At 39.5% G+C, this 14335-nt stretch overlaps 1 protein-coding gene across 10 annotated transcripts in view; it reads left to right on the forward strand.

Annotated features, from left to right (window-relative positions):
- Window positions 1-14335, forward strand: part of OSBPL3 (oxysterol binding protein like 3) — a 95486-nt gene that overhangs the window by 24902 nt on the left and 56249 nt on the right. The window contains exon 3 of one of the 10 annotated variants that reach the window (XM_075419123.1): window positions 3299-3342. The exons of the other annotated variants lie outside the window; for them this stretch is intronic. The gene's annotated coding sequence lies outside the window, so the exon portion shown is untranslated. The remainder of the gene's footprint in view (window positions 1-3298; window positions 3343-14335) is intronic. 10 annotated transcript variants of the gene reach the window in all.

Raw genomic sequence — 14335 nt, forward strand, 5'->3', positions numbered from 1 at the left:
TTTGTTTTGCATATTATTATTAATATTAGTAGTAGTATTCACTTTGTTGTCTTATTAAACTATCTTTATCTCAATGCACGAGTTTTCCCTTTTGTCCATTTCTCTTCCCCAGCCCTCTGGGGTGGAAGGGGAGGGGTGAGCGAGTGGCTGTTGGGTCCAAGTTGCTGGCTGCTGGGTTAAACCCCAACAAGGGCACATAAGACAAGTAGGGTATTGTAGGTCTTACATGCATATAATTTACATATTTGCTTGCAGTTGTGGAAGGCTGGACATTCTGAACTGTGCAGTTCTTAGTCCTGCGATTTTATGTAATCTAATGTTTTGAAATTAATACTAACAGGGTCACATGGATCTTTTTACCTGTAAAGCAGAGTATAGCACTGCTCTTCTGCACTTATTTCCCATTATACCTACATCTGTGTTTGTATGGGTTTCGTTGCTGCTTTAAGCTTGGTGGATTCTTTTAGGTTAAATCTCTCAGTTTCTATTGTGAGCGTGTAAAAGGTGTCACTAGCTGTATATTGTCTGGTAGGACTTCCTTTCCTCTTGAAAGCTGGAGATGGGTCATGAAAACAGAGTAGCAGGCACAAGTATTGAATCTTTGCTAGATGTGGCTACTATAAAGCCCATTAACATCCATGTGTGTGCTCAGCTTCTACAAATTAGAAGCTGAAAAAGTCAGAGGAGGAGAGCAAGGAGTGGAAAATACTTGGTTTATTTGTGTTGATAGGTACTACCATGCTGCTACAGTGGGCTCTCTCTGGGAGGTGCCCTGTTGCTATAAGATCCTTTTATCTGTGTAGATAGCAGAGTTTATCAAATACAGTTACAAAATAGTTAGCTGATTATGTTGGGGAGTTTTAGGTTTAAGTAGCAAAGCAATGTTTCATGGTTTTCTGATGACTTCCAGAAAGTTTCAGTATACTTGGCAGAAATGAATTTAGACCTGCCCCACCCCAGTATACAATGTGGCTATTTTATTTACAGAGAGGGGTTCCTGTTGAACAGGTATGTTCATGGCTACGTGTGGAGTCTTGCAGTAAACCTGTGAAAAAGTCAGGGCAAGCCCTCACTTTGCTTATCCTTATCTTTCAGTGCAAGAATGTTCTCCATTGAAAGACAATTTTGATAGTTGCTAAATGGAAGGGTGGTAGATCTGCAGGGATACAAAACTAACAAAGTTTGACCAGTTAGAAAAGCGGAATTTTTCATTGCTCTCTAATAGCTATAGCAGGAGGCTGCAATAACAAATAGTATTTATCTTAAAAATAGTATTTTTGGTTTTGTGCTGACATAGTACCATCCTATTGGCATGTGTTCTTGGAATGCATTAGTACTTTGTAACACCCTTTTTTTTTTTTTTAAGATATATGAAATCTTACAGTAACACATGGTGTAATTTCACTGAATAGCTCTGTGTCTTTGAAAAAGGAAAGAAATAGTACTTGGTGCTCAAAGTGAGTGCACCTTAAGTGAAGTTACCTTAAATTCATTTTTATGAATTTGACTCTCTGGCTGTTATAACAGCAGTTTCCATGTGTTACTGAGCCGTTAGAGGAATTCTTTACTGCTCTCTTGAATGTAGGAAAATATAGTGAAGGAAGTGATCCTCATTCCTCAATCCTCATAAATTTTATTAAAGAAACTTAATGGAACCCCTGTGTATTCCTTTGTTGGTATTTTTTCTCAGTTTTGCCAACCTAAAATTCTAAGGTTAGTTCTTCAGTACAACTGTGTACATTGTTTTGTCTCTCGCTTGGACCACTGACGTACTAAATCTTGTGAAAGGTATTTAATTTTACTTTGTAAGCTGAATATTGACAGAAACATTAAGCATATTGGCAGCTCGACGTTGTCTGCTGGCTCTTTACTTGCTATCTTATATGAGAAATTCCTTGTACAGAACTAAATTCTGTGCTAAAATATGTCATTTAGTACTTCCTTGAAAGGAAAATTAGGTCAAATCTTAGTGTACATGTACCTGTAAATGCAAAAATAACCAATGTGCACAACCCTAGCTCTTTTCTGTGCACAAGCTCATGTCTATGAATTTAAGCTAATTTTCTCAGATGAATTCCAAAGTGTTTCTTCTGGATTTAGCTATGAATACTTGCACTAACTTGTTCAATGGATAGTAGCATAGGTAGATGTTCCTGTAAACAAAAATAAAAAGTGAAGAAGGGGAGAAAAAGGATGTTTGTTAACTTACTGTCTTACAAGTTGCTACTGAAACAAATTAATTTTGTGTTATTGTTTAAGACTAAAATAATCTATATATCTGAGTGTCACGGATGGCATCTATGGAAAGGAGGGAGGAAGAAGTGGGATAACTTTAACTCGTAAGAGCATAACATAGAATTTTTAGTTTTAGTCATAGGTAATTTGTTCTTAAATAGATAATATATGATTAGACAGAGGGGCTGTTTGAAACAACTGTACTGCTAATTTAGTATGATTACAGAATAAAGTCAATTTTAGAGTTTGTGTCAGTAGAAGTTAAATGTTTGTGAAATTGTGAAAAGGTGGATCGAATGTACAGGCACATTTTCATTAATACAGCATTGTAAACCAGTCATCACTTAAGTGCATCTTTTAGGGCAAGTTGTCACTTGTAAATGCCAGACATGTCAGACTGATGTTGGGTTTGAATTGATGTGAGAAGGTTGTGAACTCCCTGGTCCTGTGGCATCAAGGCCACAGACCATTTCCCCTGCAGTAGGGACACAGTATGTCTCAGACATGAAAATCCATTTTTCAATAGTTACTGCTTCCTACCTTGGGAGAGACTATGAACTGAAGTGCTTGAAATAAGCAATTAGCATAGCCAAAAGTAACTTAAAAGAGACGATTGTGAATCTTGTTTCTGTTATTCAAATTTTTGATTCCTTATGCTTATATGCAGAGAAAAATAGCAACTGCTGTGTGTCATCTTGTTCCAGAGGCAACCAGGTTGGCTGCCCGACATTTTAGCAACTTGGAACAAATTGCCTTCTTACTGGCATTACAAGGATTTTACAAAGCGAGTTTCTGCATTTTGCTTCCAGGAAGTGATACAGGTAGTCCAGATTCTTACCACTGAAAATATTTTCATGACACTCTCACTGAGCAGAAGCACACACCTTTCATCTGGAGGTCATGAACTCGGTCAGTCCTTTGACATAGATCAGTTTTGTCCTTGGAGAAGCCAGGAAAACTTGTCCCTCGTTTTAAGAGTAGCTGTAAGATACCAGCTCTGTCTTTCAGTGTATGTTTGAACATGTGCTTCCATCAGCCTTTTTTTTTTTTTTTTTTCTTTCAGAAAGGCTGGGTAACTTCTTCCTGTCTTTGCTTATGTAAACTCTGGTAAGTTGCTTATTTGTCCACCAAGTGAAGAATAAATATAATGCTTCAGATGCATGAGAAGGCAGAAAATTTGTCACATTTCCAGGGTGGCCTTAGAAATTTATTTATGAAGTGCAACTGTTGTATAGCTTCAGGGCCCCTTGCTTTCCAGCTGTGCAACAGTAAAAGTTTTGCACACAAGCTAATTGCATGAGAGGGGAAGAGATGGCTGCAGTTGTTGGTGGATTCCTTTAGTAGTATGGTAATGAGGAAGTGGGACTGAATCTCTGATCCTGGCAAGTGTAGCAGTGAATGAGATATGGTTTTGGCCTCTAGTGACTACTTCGCCTGTTCACTGACTCCTGTTTTAAGTGCCCTATACTTCCATTTGCTTTTGGGAAAAGGTCATGTCCTCATTTTAATTCAAAAGGCAAATTCTTATAGCAGTACGTATTTGAAGAAGAAATGAAAATTGCATTGTTCCTTTGGGTTTGAAGAAGCTTCCCACACTAAGCAGAAAAATATTATGATTACTAATGTAGGTGCTTTTCAAGGAGAAGTAAAGATTACTTTAAAAACCGAGTAAAATGTTTGCAGTATGATTTTTTTTTTTAAAGCCGTCTGTGTAAAGTTCACAGTCAGTGTGCTTCTGTAGTAATATGTTTCGATTTCATTTTGTCCTCATGTGTTCGTCTGAGCATGTAATCTGTTGTAGATTTTTTTTTGTTGTTGTTGCACGTTTTAGCAAATCATATGTGAGGGGTGAAAAAAGGTCCAACCTGACCAAGGATAATTATCAATAGTGATTAATAAACAGAAATGTATTCATGAAAACATAACACTTGCGATATTTGTTTAGTGAGTTTTTTAAACTTACTGACTTTATGCATGTGCCACACACTTATGAAAGAAAATGTCTACTGTGGGGTCACTTACTTTTTGGTTACAAAACCATAGCAAGAACTTTTGAGAAGAAAAATATATTCTCCTGTCAGCTGAGGTTATGTTGGAAGAACATTAAGATTCTGGCAGAAAACCAGGCAAGGTCTTGTCTGGTAGGGAGTCAAATGTGCTGGCTGGTGACTTGTAGGCCCAATAGCGAGCATCAGAGCAATACAGTATAAAATGATTTTAAAAAGCTTTGAGAAGCTTTCAATGCAGCAGCATGTTTTACTGTAACTTTCACTGGTCTTCCCTTCCATCCAGGACTAAGGTGATATCGTGTGTATGATATTTGGTTAACTGCATTTCCACAGAAATTTCTTAATATACTGAAAAAGTAACTTTAAAAATTAAATTTAAAAATGTGCAACATACATAGAACTAATTTACTGAACCAGAAATGTACGATTGTGCCACTGTACTGATTTGTTTCTGGTTGTACTTCAAAAGTGTAAAAGCTCTTCCCTTGCACAGTTTGTTGGTATTTTGTTAATTTATCAGGTGAAGAACTAGCATTGTTTTCAATTCCCATTTGCCTTCCCTCTTTTGAAGAAGCAATATACAACACTTAAGACTGGGCAGCATATATTACCTGAAGAAGGTGTTGCCATATAAAAGTTGGTGTTAACTTTCCAGAACAGCCTTGATTCCAAGTGGGTAATTAACAGCTCTTCCTGATCCCATGGTTAGAGTCCTGTTAAAACCTTCCATTTAAGTGTATGCTGTTTTAATTTGCATTTTCAATTTAAATTATGTTTAGTAGACTGTTGTCAGGCAGTGTAATCATAACTTCAGAAATAAAATGTCAAAATTAAACATTTTGACAAGATAATTTTTGCTGATCTTTCACGCTCTCTGTGATAACCACAATTTCCGTATTTCTAATGTTCTGTCATCTGGGGTGACAGAATCCACCTGTCCTCTGAGAACCAGAGGGCACAGCTCTCCTGTCTCCTTCCTTTCTGTTCTTTTAATGGGAAAGACAACAGGTCACAAAATATGCAAAATCTATAACAGCCACACTCTGAATAACAATTAAACAGTAATTTACTTCCAATAATAAATTTTACAAGGAGTAAGTACCAAAGACTTTTAAATTAACACTGGTTAAACTCAGGGTTTATGATGTGCAGTGTTGTAGTTTGGAAAAGGTATTAAAGTATACACAATGGTTCATTTTTTTCAAGTAAACATAAAGGAAAGAAAAAGTAAGTCTATTTTCAAGGGTGGTGTATATTACTTCTACTGGCAACAATTGCCATGACCTAATGTTTCAGTATGAAAAATAATGTTCATTTCATTTAAATAAAAGAAGAGAAACTACAAAAAAGAAAATCCCCAAACACTGAGCTACAGAAAGCAATGACTGTAAGGAACTGTAACAGCTGCAATAACAACTAAACAAAATTGGCCCTCGAAATGAAAGGGGGGGGGGGAATAAACACCTCCCCCCAGTGAAGTAGCTTTACACTGTATCATTAAATCTCACTTGACAAAGTTGAGATGGCTCATTCAAGACACTTGTAATGAGAAACTTAATTTGAGGCTGTTCTCTTCCCACCCCCAGAAATGCCTGCAAGCTCTCACTAGTTTTGGCTGTGTTCTTCCTGAGTTTTTCTCCCTGCAGCTTTACTTCAGATGGAAGATTTTTTTAACAATATCACAGAAGTATTTGTCAAAAGAAGAGACATATAGCATTCCTAAATACCGAGTATCTTTCAGATCTTCAGTGTGTCAAAACAGTACCACTGAAACGAGCTGTGCTTTGGTAAAAGTGGATGTGCTGGTAGGAGAGTGGCACCATGCACCAGTAGTCATCATCTCTGTATGGTGATGGGAGGTACAGAGGACAGTACAGCCGAAAGATGCGGAGGGCAGTGACTAGAGGTTTTAGAGAAACATAAGGAATGAAAGAAAGAAAGGAGTGATAAGAATTTCTCACAACTTTGAGATATTGGGCTTTGTATAATATATGTATCTTTCAAAGCAAAAGTAGAAAGGCATTTTCAATTTATGAACAGATTTCAGGGTCCTGTAAAACATAACCAGGCTAAAATCTTATTTCTAAATGTATTTTATTTTATTCCTGTCAGTGTTGTCTTGCCTCTTTTATATTTTTGAAAAAAGCAAATTTAAAGGTTTTGAAAACTCCCATTAAGACTGAAATGCAACTCAACGTACATGACTACCACAGTTTTCTTCTTTTCTTTGAGGTCCTAATGGAGGAGTATATAAATACCTCTGCAAAGTTCTGTTGGTCAAGCCACAGGTTATTTGGTGTGTATCTGTTTAGGTGGACTTGAATATTCTGGGATTTATCTTGTTAGCATCTTCAGGCTTGGTTAATTCGTGACTAGCAGCACAAAATTTGAGGAATACTTTTGAAGTGGGAGCTTTGGCTATAAGCTGGAGGCCCTTTTAATAGTGGCTTGCAAGGATTAAGGAACTACTAACGCTGTATTTTGCCTGGATGTCTGGCTGTGTGTGGGATGCTCCAGCTGTGCTGTTAGAATAGTCACCTCTGGGAAGGTAAATTCATGTTTTTCAGTTACATAACTGTGCATCACATTTTATTTAGTGCCCAGGAATCTGACAACAATGTGCTGGATACAATGTATGCATTTAAAAAACAAAACTGTTGTCACACGAAAAATAAATGTGCACATTAAGACTTGATTTAAAAAGGGTCATTAGCACCTGAGCCAGGTGATCGCATCACTGTAGATATGTGTACAGAAGGCATGTATTTAAGTATACATGTACTTTGCATAGGTATTGGAAATAAAGCAGCTTTGTCACCAGCAAGAATTGTCGGGTTTGCCATGGAAGGTGCTGCAGAAGTTTTTAGCCTGCTAAACAGAATACAGCAGCTGAAGGTGTATTTGGTAGAGAGGAAGGCTGCGGCCTGCCTGAGTCTCCTGGGCAAGTGGCATACTGCTGGATCCAAGTACAGTGGTCAGCTCAGAAAGCCCATGTGATGCAAATCTTGAGTGAAATGTCCAGATCTGTTCAGACTCTGCAGTGACTTGGAGCCAGGGGGCTTCTGCCTTAGCTTCCAAATATACTCTGTCATGGGGCTGGCGTCATCTAATAGGCAGTGACCTTTAATTGTCCTTGAGCCTTAAAGCATCAGGCTGCAACTGCTACGATTGAGTATCAGTCAGTAAAATTCCTCTCATTGAGCTGGGGTGTGGGAACAATGGGCCTTCATTTTTGAATTTTTTTTGGGGGGGGGGATAGCTTTATTTGAGGTCTAACAAGGTGTTCTTAGCAAGGTCTTTGCTTATTTAGCTTATATGAAACAGAGTAACGTTATACAAGTTCAGGGTAAGAAAGATGTACCTTCCTTTATAAATAATATTTTATTGCTGTCACAAAAGAAGTTCTCATACTTCTGCATGCCTTTGTATTTCAGAGTACTCTGAAACAATTGTGAAAACCAGCACTGGTGATTTGTTTTTTTATTTATTTCTATCTGTTGCCAGTGGTGAACAAGTCCCAATTCAGTATGTTACAGGGAAGATTATGTGAAAGGCTGTTTAGTAGTTCTGGATAAACCGTCGCAACCCAATTTAAACTGTTTGCTTTCACATTATTTATTTAATCTATCTCTGAAATGTCCTGTTTCTGTGCATGTGGACATGAAGGCTGATTACTCTAAGTGGATGTTATTAAAATAATATCTCACTGCTTGCTCAGCTGAAGAAAAGTCAGGCCTGCAGCATCTCTGGAATTGGTTCTGAATATAAAAGAGCCAGTGGTTGATTATATACAAAATGTTAATTGTCGTTCTGCTCTGTTCAGACATAACTAATGTGTGACAATTTAGATACATTAGCTGAGAATCGTTACATTGACATGGGAAGAAATGCATTTGCCACAGGTATTTAATTTATCATGCTTAATGCATAGCATTCAATTTGACAATTCCTGCACTTGTTGGTGAGTTTAAGCCTCTTAAATTTGCTGTATCAGGTGGTTAAGCTGCTGGTTTTAACTTCCAAACGCCTCATGTTTTTTCCATGTCCTCACCTAGCTCTAGAGAAGTATTCCAGGCATAGGGAACAGGGCAAGCAGGGAGATGGAGAGAGATGGAGCTGTGATTGTATAAATGGGCAACAGGAGATGTGATCTCTGTTTGAGCAGTTTGTGGAGTCCCCAGGCAAAATAAATACAAAGTCAGATCCCTCTGCATAAGGCAGCAAAACCAGTTAATTGCAGCATTTACTGGAAGCTCTGAATATTTTAAAGCACTGTATGCTGGAATTGCATTAACAACCCACAAAAGCAAATAACAGACTTTTCAGAGTAAGTTGTTGGACGCCATAGGGAGTAAAGGCAAATTTACATCCCGTTTTTGGGAATGACACTGAATTTTTTAATAGATTCGTGATTGATAGGTCAGAATTTGTATGTCTGGGAATGCTATCATTTATGTGAAAGCAAAACATAAAGCATGAAAACAGAATGTGAAGTGTGAAAGTTTTTAATGCCATTTTGGGTCAGTCTAAATGAACTGCACTTCAGGGTGGGTGTTTTGGGAAGCATGAAGATAAGGTCAGCTTTCACTGGATGTTACTCAGAGCCTGGCATGTGGTTCCCCATTTGTCCTGCTTTCCAAGTCTTTGTGGAGAAAACTCATGGTGCTGAAAGGAGAGAAGCACAAGGAGAGAGATCAGAATCTTTCTCTACAAGTAATTCAATAACATTTTTGTACTTGACACAAATATAAATTATTTGGATTTTCATGCGTGGGCTTCCTAAAAGAATTGGCATGCAGCTATAACAGTGTTTTAATTCAATTTACCAAAATGAAGAGTCAGAATACACCACCGGGTGCTTAAGAAATGTGTTGTGTTATGTTATACTCTGTGTTTCTTGACTTTCTCTTTTTAGAAGTATGATACATATTCAGCATGGTAAGTGATCTATTCCTAAAGTCATCTCTCTAGGTAATGGAAGTGATACTGGAGTGTTACAGGAGATCTTGCTTGCTTTGTCACTGTATTTTATTGTTGGATTACTGACTTGAAGCAATGATCACCTTCACTGTTCATCTGCCTAACTGGTATTGTAAAATCACACTAGAGAACAAGCTTTCAATCTTCTCACTCTGGGAACAATATAGGAATAGCTTCAACAACAACTATATTGCTCCCAGATTAGTGCACGTTTTCTGCTCTGGAAGATCATTACAACAAGGGACATCAGGGGGCTTGTCCTTCAGTCAAAATAGGAAATGTTTGTCCTTTAGGCTTTCTGTCTGTATGTGCAGGCTTTCAGAGTTTTGTTAGGCAATCAGATACGTGTGGTACTTTTCTCCATATTTTGTGATCTGAATGCCCACAAATCCATGGGCCCCGATGGAATGCACCCACGAATGCTGAGGGAGCTGGTGGATGTCATTGCTGAACATCTCTCCATCATCTTTGAGAGGTCCTGGAGGACAGGAGAGGACTGGAGGAGTGCCTGAGGACTGGAGAAAGGCCAGTGTCACTCCAGTCTTCAAAAAGGGCAAGGAGGACGACCCAGGGAACTACAGGCCGGTCAGTCTCACCTCCATCCCAGGAAAGGTGATGGAGCAGCTCATCCTGGAGGTCATCATCAAGCAAGTGGAGGTTATCAGGAGTAGTCAGCATGGATTCACCAAGGGGAAATCATGCCTGACCAATCTGATAGCTTTCTACGATGACATGACTGGCTGGGTAGATGAGGGGAGAGCCATAGATGTTGTCTACCTGGACTTCAGCAAGGCTTTCGGCACTGTCTCCCATAACATCCTCCCAGGGAAGCTCAGGAAGTGTGGGCTAGATGAGTGGTCAGTGAGGTGGATAGAGAACTGGCTGAATGGCAGAACTCAGAGGGTTGTCATCAGCGGCGCTGAGTCTAGTTGGAGGCTGGTAACTAGTGGTGTCCCCCAGGGGTCAGTACTGGGCCCAGTCTTGTTTAACTTCTTCATCAATGACCTGGATGAAGAGTTAGAATGTACCCTCAGCAAGTTTGCTGGTGACACCAAACTGGGAGGGGTAGTAGATACACCAGAAGGCTGTGCTGCCATTCAGCATGACCTGGACAGGCTGGAAAGTTGGGCAGAGAGGAACCTGATGAGGTTCAACAAAGGCAAATGCAGGGTCCTGCACCTGGGGAGAACCAACCCCATGCATCAGTACAGGCTCAGGGCGGACCTGCTGGAGTGCAGCTCTGTGGAGAAGGACCTGGGTGTCCTGGTGGATGACAGGTTGACCATGAGCCAGCAATGTGCCCTGGCTGCCAAGAAAGCTAATGGGATCCTGGGATGCATTAGGAGGAGTGTGGCCAGCAGGACAAGGGAGGTTCTCCTTCCCCTCTACACTGCCGTAGTGAGGCACCATCTGGAGTATTCTGTCCAGTTCTGGGCTCCCCAGTTCAAGAAATATGAGGAGCTTCTGGAGAGAGTCCAGCGGAGGGCTACGAGGATGGTGAGGGGACTGGAACATCTGCCCTACGAGGAGAGGCTGAGGGAACTGGGCTTGTTCAGCCTGAAGAAGAGAAGGCTGCGAGGGGACCTTATAAATGCTTATAAATATCTGAAGGTTGGGTGTCAGGAGGATGGGGCCAGACTCTTTTCAGTGGTGCCCAGTGACACGACAAGGGGCAATGGGCACAAACTGAAGCACAGGAAGTTCCGTCTGAACATGAGGAAGAACTTCTTCCCTCTGAGGGTGACGGAGCACTGGAACAGGCTGCCCAGGGAGGTTGTGGAGTCTCCTTCTCTGGAGATATTCAAGACCCGCCTGGACAAGGTCCTGTGCAGCCTGCTGTAGGTGACCCTGCTTCGGCAGGGGGGTTGGACTAGATGACCCACGGTCCCTTCCAACCCCTACCATTCTGTGATTCTGTGATCAGCAATGTAAAGACGCAGCTCAGAAAATTCATCCATAAAGAATTTGTTAATAGAAGCCCCCTTTTCTTCTCCAGGAAAGCCTGTAAGTCTTTCCAAAAGGATATTTTTCCAGCAGTCTACTTTGCACGTGAAGTGAAAATATGCTCGAACTACCTTGCTCTTTTTCCCCAGACACTGATGAGCAGTCAGGCGAGCTTGCGTGCTTGAGAAAGGCAGTTTGAAATAAGAGCTGGGGGACTGTCAGCTCCCATGGCCACCTTTGTTTATTTGCTGCTAGGACAGACAGTTGACTTATTTTCTTGTTTTTCAGTACAGAGAAAGAGACTGGAAAACTGCAAATACTGAGAATGTAACTTCTCCAAATGTAATCCTTCCAACTGCTATCGATCATTCTGAGTTTTATCTTTAATGTGATGTTCCATGTAAATCCTTGTCACTTTGGAGTAACAAAAGTAAAAAATTTTAATATTTTTGACATATTTTATCATGTGCTTTTGAAAACAGTATAACATAATGCTTAGGAGGAAAGACAGGGTGCATTTTATATGGAAATTTTAAATTATGTTCATTTAAATTACCACTCAGTAATTTATTTTCACATTCTTCTTCCAGCTCTTCACTTTCTACATGCATTTACTTTTTCTACCTTTTCACAATTAAATGCATAGAACGAAATATGAAATTCAGTTCAATACTTGTGTTTTAACTGTCTGTATGGAACAGGTGTATTTTTTTCTAGAAGAAAGTGTGATTTACAAAAATACTTTAATGTCTGCAAACTCTTAAGTTTTGTGGTCAAGACTTGTTGAAAACTTTGTACATAGAGTTCCAATGTTGAGCAGCCTTTGAAAAGGCAATTTTATGTCCAAAGTGCAATTTTATGGCATAAGCTTTGTAAAGGTGTTTTCTTCCTTTGTGCATTCTGTATTTTGTCATGTAAAAAAGATGTACTTGAATGAGTTTCTCAGACCAGTATCACTTACTAGCAGAATTCTGGAAAATGCAGTCTAAACGACTATTAATAAAAGTTAAGGGAAAATATGTAGGTCAGCATCGGTGAAGTGGGCATGACTGCCATCTGTTAAGAAATTAGCTTTCAATATTATGTTTCCTGGAACTTCACATGTTATTATTTTAGACATATTTGTATAAAAAATAAAAACCCATTTTAGCTCTTTCCTCTAAGAAAATGCCTTTTTTCTATTTTCCTTTTGAGATATTCGTCAAGTGCATTATATGAAAAAGTGTGGAAAATATCTTGTTAAGTATGTCAGGATGTACCATATGCTGCACTACTCATAATTAACCACAGGTTTAATTTATTTTTTTGTTGTAAGTCCTGATGTTCTAGAGAAGCCAATACCATTTGCCAGCATTTTAGAAACAAACACGAAAATGAGAGGGTGGAAGGACAGTAGAGACATAAAAGGCAAAGACCAAGAGTGGTGGCACTCCCCTAATATTAAGCAGTTTAAGGGGAGTCTACATCACTTGTAAACACTTCTGCTTATTGCTGCTTTTACAGCCTACAATTAAAATCCAAGTTGTTAGTTGCTGTTCAAGTATAACCAACCTCAAAAATGCTATGAAGCAACCAAGACGCTAGACTGCACAACACGCATTGTACAACTCTTCACGTTGTTGTCTGCTGTCTCTGTAGCCTGTTTACAGTGACTGGAACTGAAGTAAAAAATGAGTCTACTGATTAGAAACAACAGATACGAATTGTTAACTTGTAGCACTCTTTTACTGAGCTCAAATCAAGTTCTTTGTAAATTATTCATTCTTTCATATTGCTGAGACATCGTGATTAAAAACTTCCATCTTTTAAACCTCTAAAAATGCTCATGAATGGGAGTGTAGCTGAAGCTGAAGCTTTTTTTAAATCATGCAGAATTTCTTTTGTTTTTAATTAAATTCAGATAGATGGATGGTAGCTTCCACTAACCGGAATCTAAATGTAAGATTAGGGACAGGGTATCTTTTTCAGATCTGTCTCAATCAGTTGAAAATAATACTGCTTCCGCTTTCTTGCCTACAAGTTGGTGTTGACCATCCCTGCATTTCGGCCAAAGTATGTGAACTAACCCTTGTGACAATCAAACCTCTACTGAAGTGGATAAGGAAGGGCTCCTGTGATTTTTTGTTTTTTGGTTAGGGAGATACTGATCTCCTGAGACTGGACAAGAATTCTGGACAGCAATAATTTCTTTAACTGCTTTGCAAGTTCTAAAAGCAAATATGAATTTGAGCTCTACCCGTCAGTGGAGGCACTGGGCTGCTCCCGAGACTCACAGGAATTCTGAGCTCTGTTGCTGGAGGCAGGCCGTATTTTACATTGGGATGTCATACTGTAGTAGACTCGTATAAACAAACTTTGTGCATTAGAACTCTATACATCTTCCTTGTTCTGGACTGTCTGTAATAGTATTAAATTATTCACAAAACCTTAATTGAAGCTTTCCTTTTTGGCCAATCTCCTACCTTGTTTTAGATTTTGTTCTGTTGTAGCTAGGCAGCAGCAGGACAAGATCTGACATGAAAGCACTCACTCTGAAATGGACCTGCTGTTCTTCCTGAGCATGGTTGCTGCTTCTGCAGCTTTGTGTTCACTTTCTTCCTTTTTCAAGGTCAGAAGTTCTGTCCTGGTACAAAAAAGAAAGAAGCTCTGTCCTGGTAAAGCCTCCAAGGTAACCATAGCTGCATCAGGGTTCTCCTCCAGCCCTTCAGAATTTGAGGAGGAGGTGGTGGGGTTCTGTCATTTGAGGTGGGGAAAGGATCCCTTTTATGGTCTCTTTCCTGCTCTGGTGCTACCCTGTTAACCTAGTCAAAGGCCCTCAGCTCTAGTCTGCATCTTAGTTTGCTGACCCAGCTACTATGGTTGATACTTTTCCATTTCATATTACTTAGGCAAAACATTGAATGTAGTCCTTCAGATTTGTAATCTGGTTTTTCACATCTTGCGTCTCTCTGCTTCTATATCTCTTTCAGTTCGTCTTTATCCTATGCCATGAGGATAATGTTGCAGAAAACCTGATCCATGGAACCTCTTTCCTGGTTCCCATTGTCAAGGTGTTCATTACAGTCATAAATATGAATGGATTTAAGACCAACTGTGGTGTAGAATCTTCCAAGAGCATGGTTCACTCCATGGGCTTCTCATGGTTCTTGTCACCTGCGTATGTGATA

Source organism: Opisthocomus hoazin, chromosome 4, assembly GCF_030867145.1.
Source record: "Opisthocomus hoazin isolate bOpiHoa1 chromosome 4, bOpiHoa1.hap1, whole genome shotgun sequence".
Lineage (NCBI taxonomy): Eukaryota > Metazoa > Chordata > Aves > Opisthocomiformes > Opisthocomidae > Opisthocomus > Opisthocomus hoazin.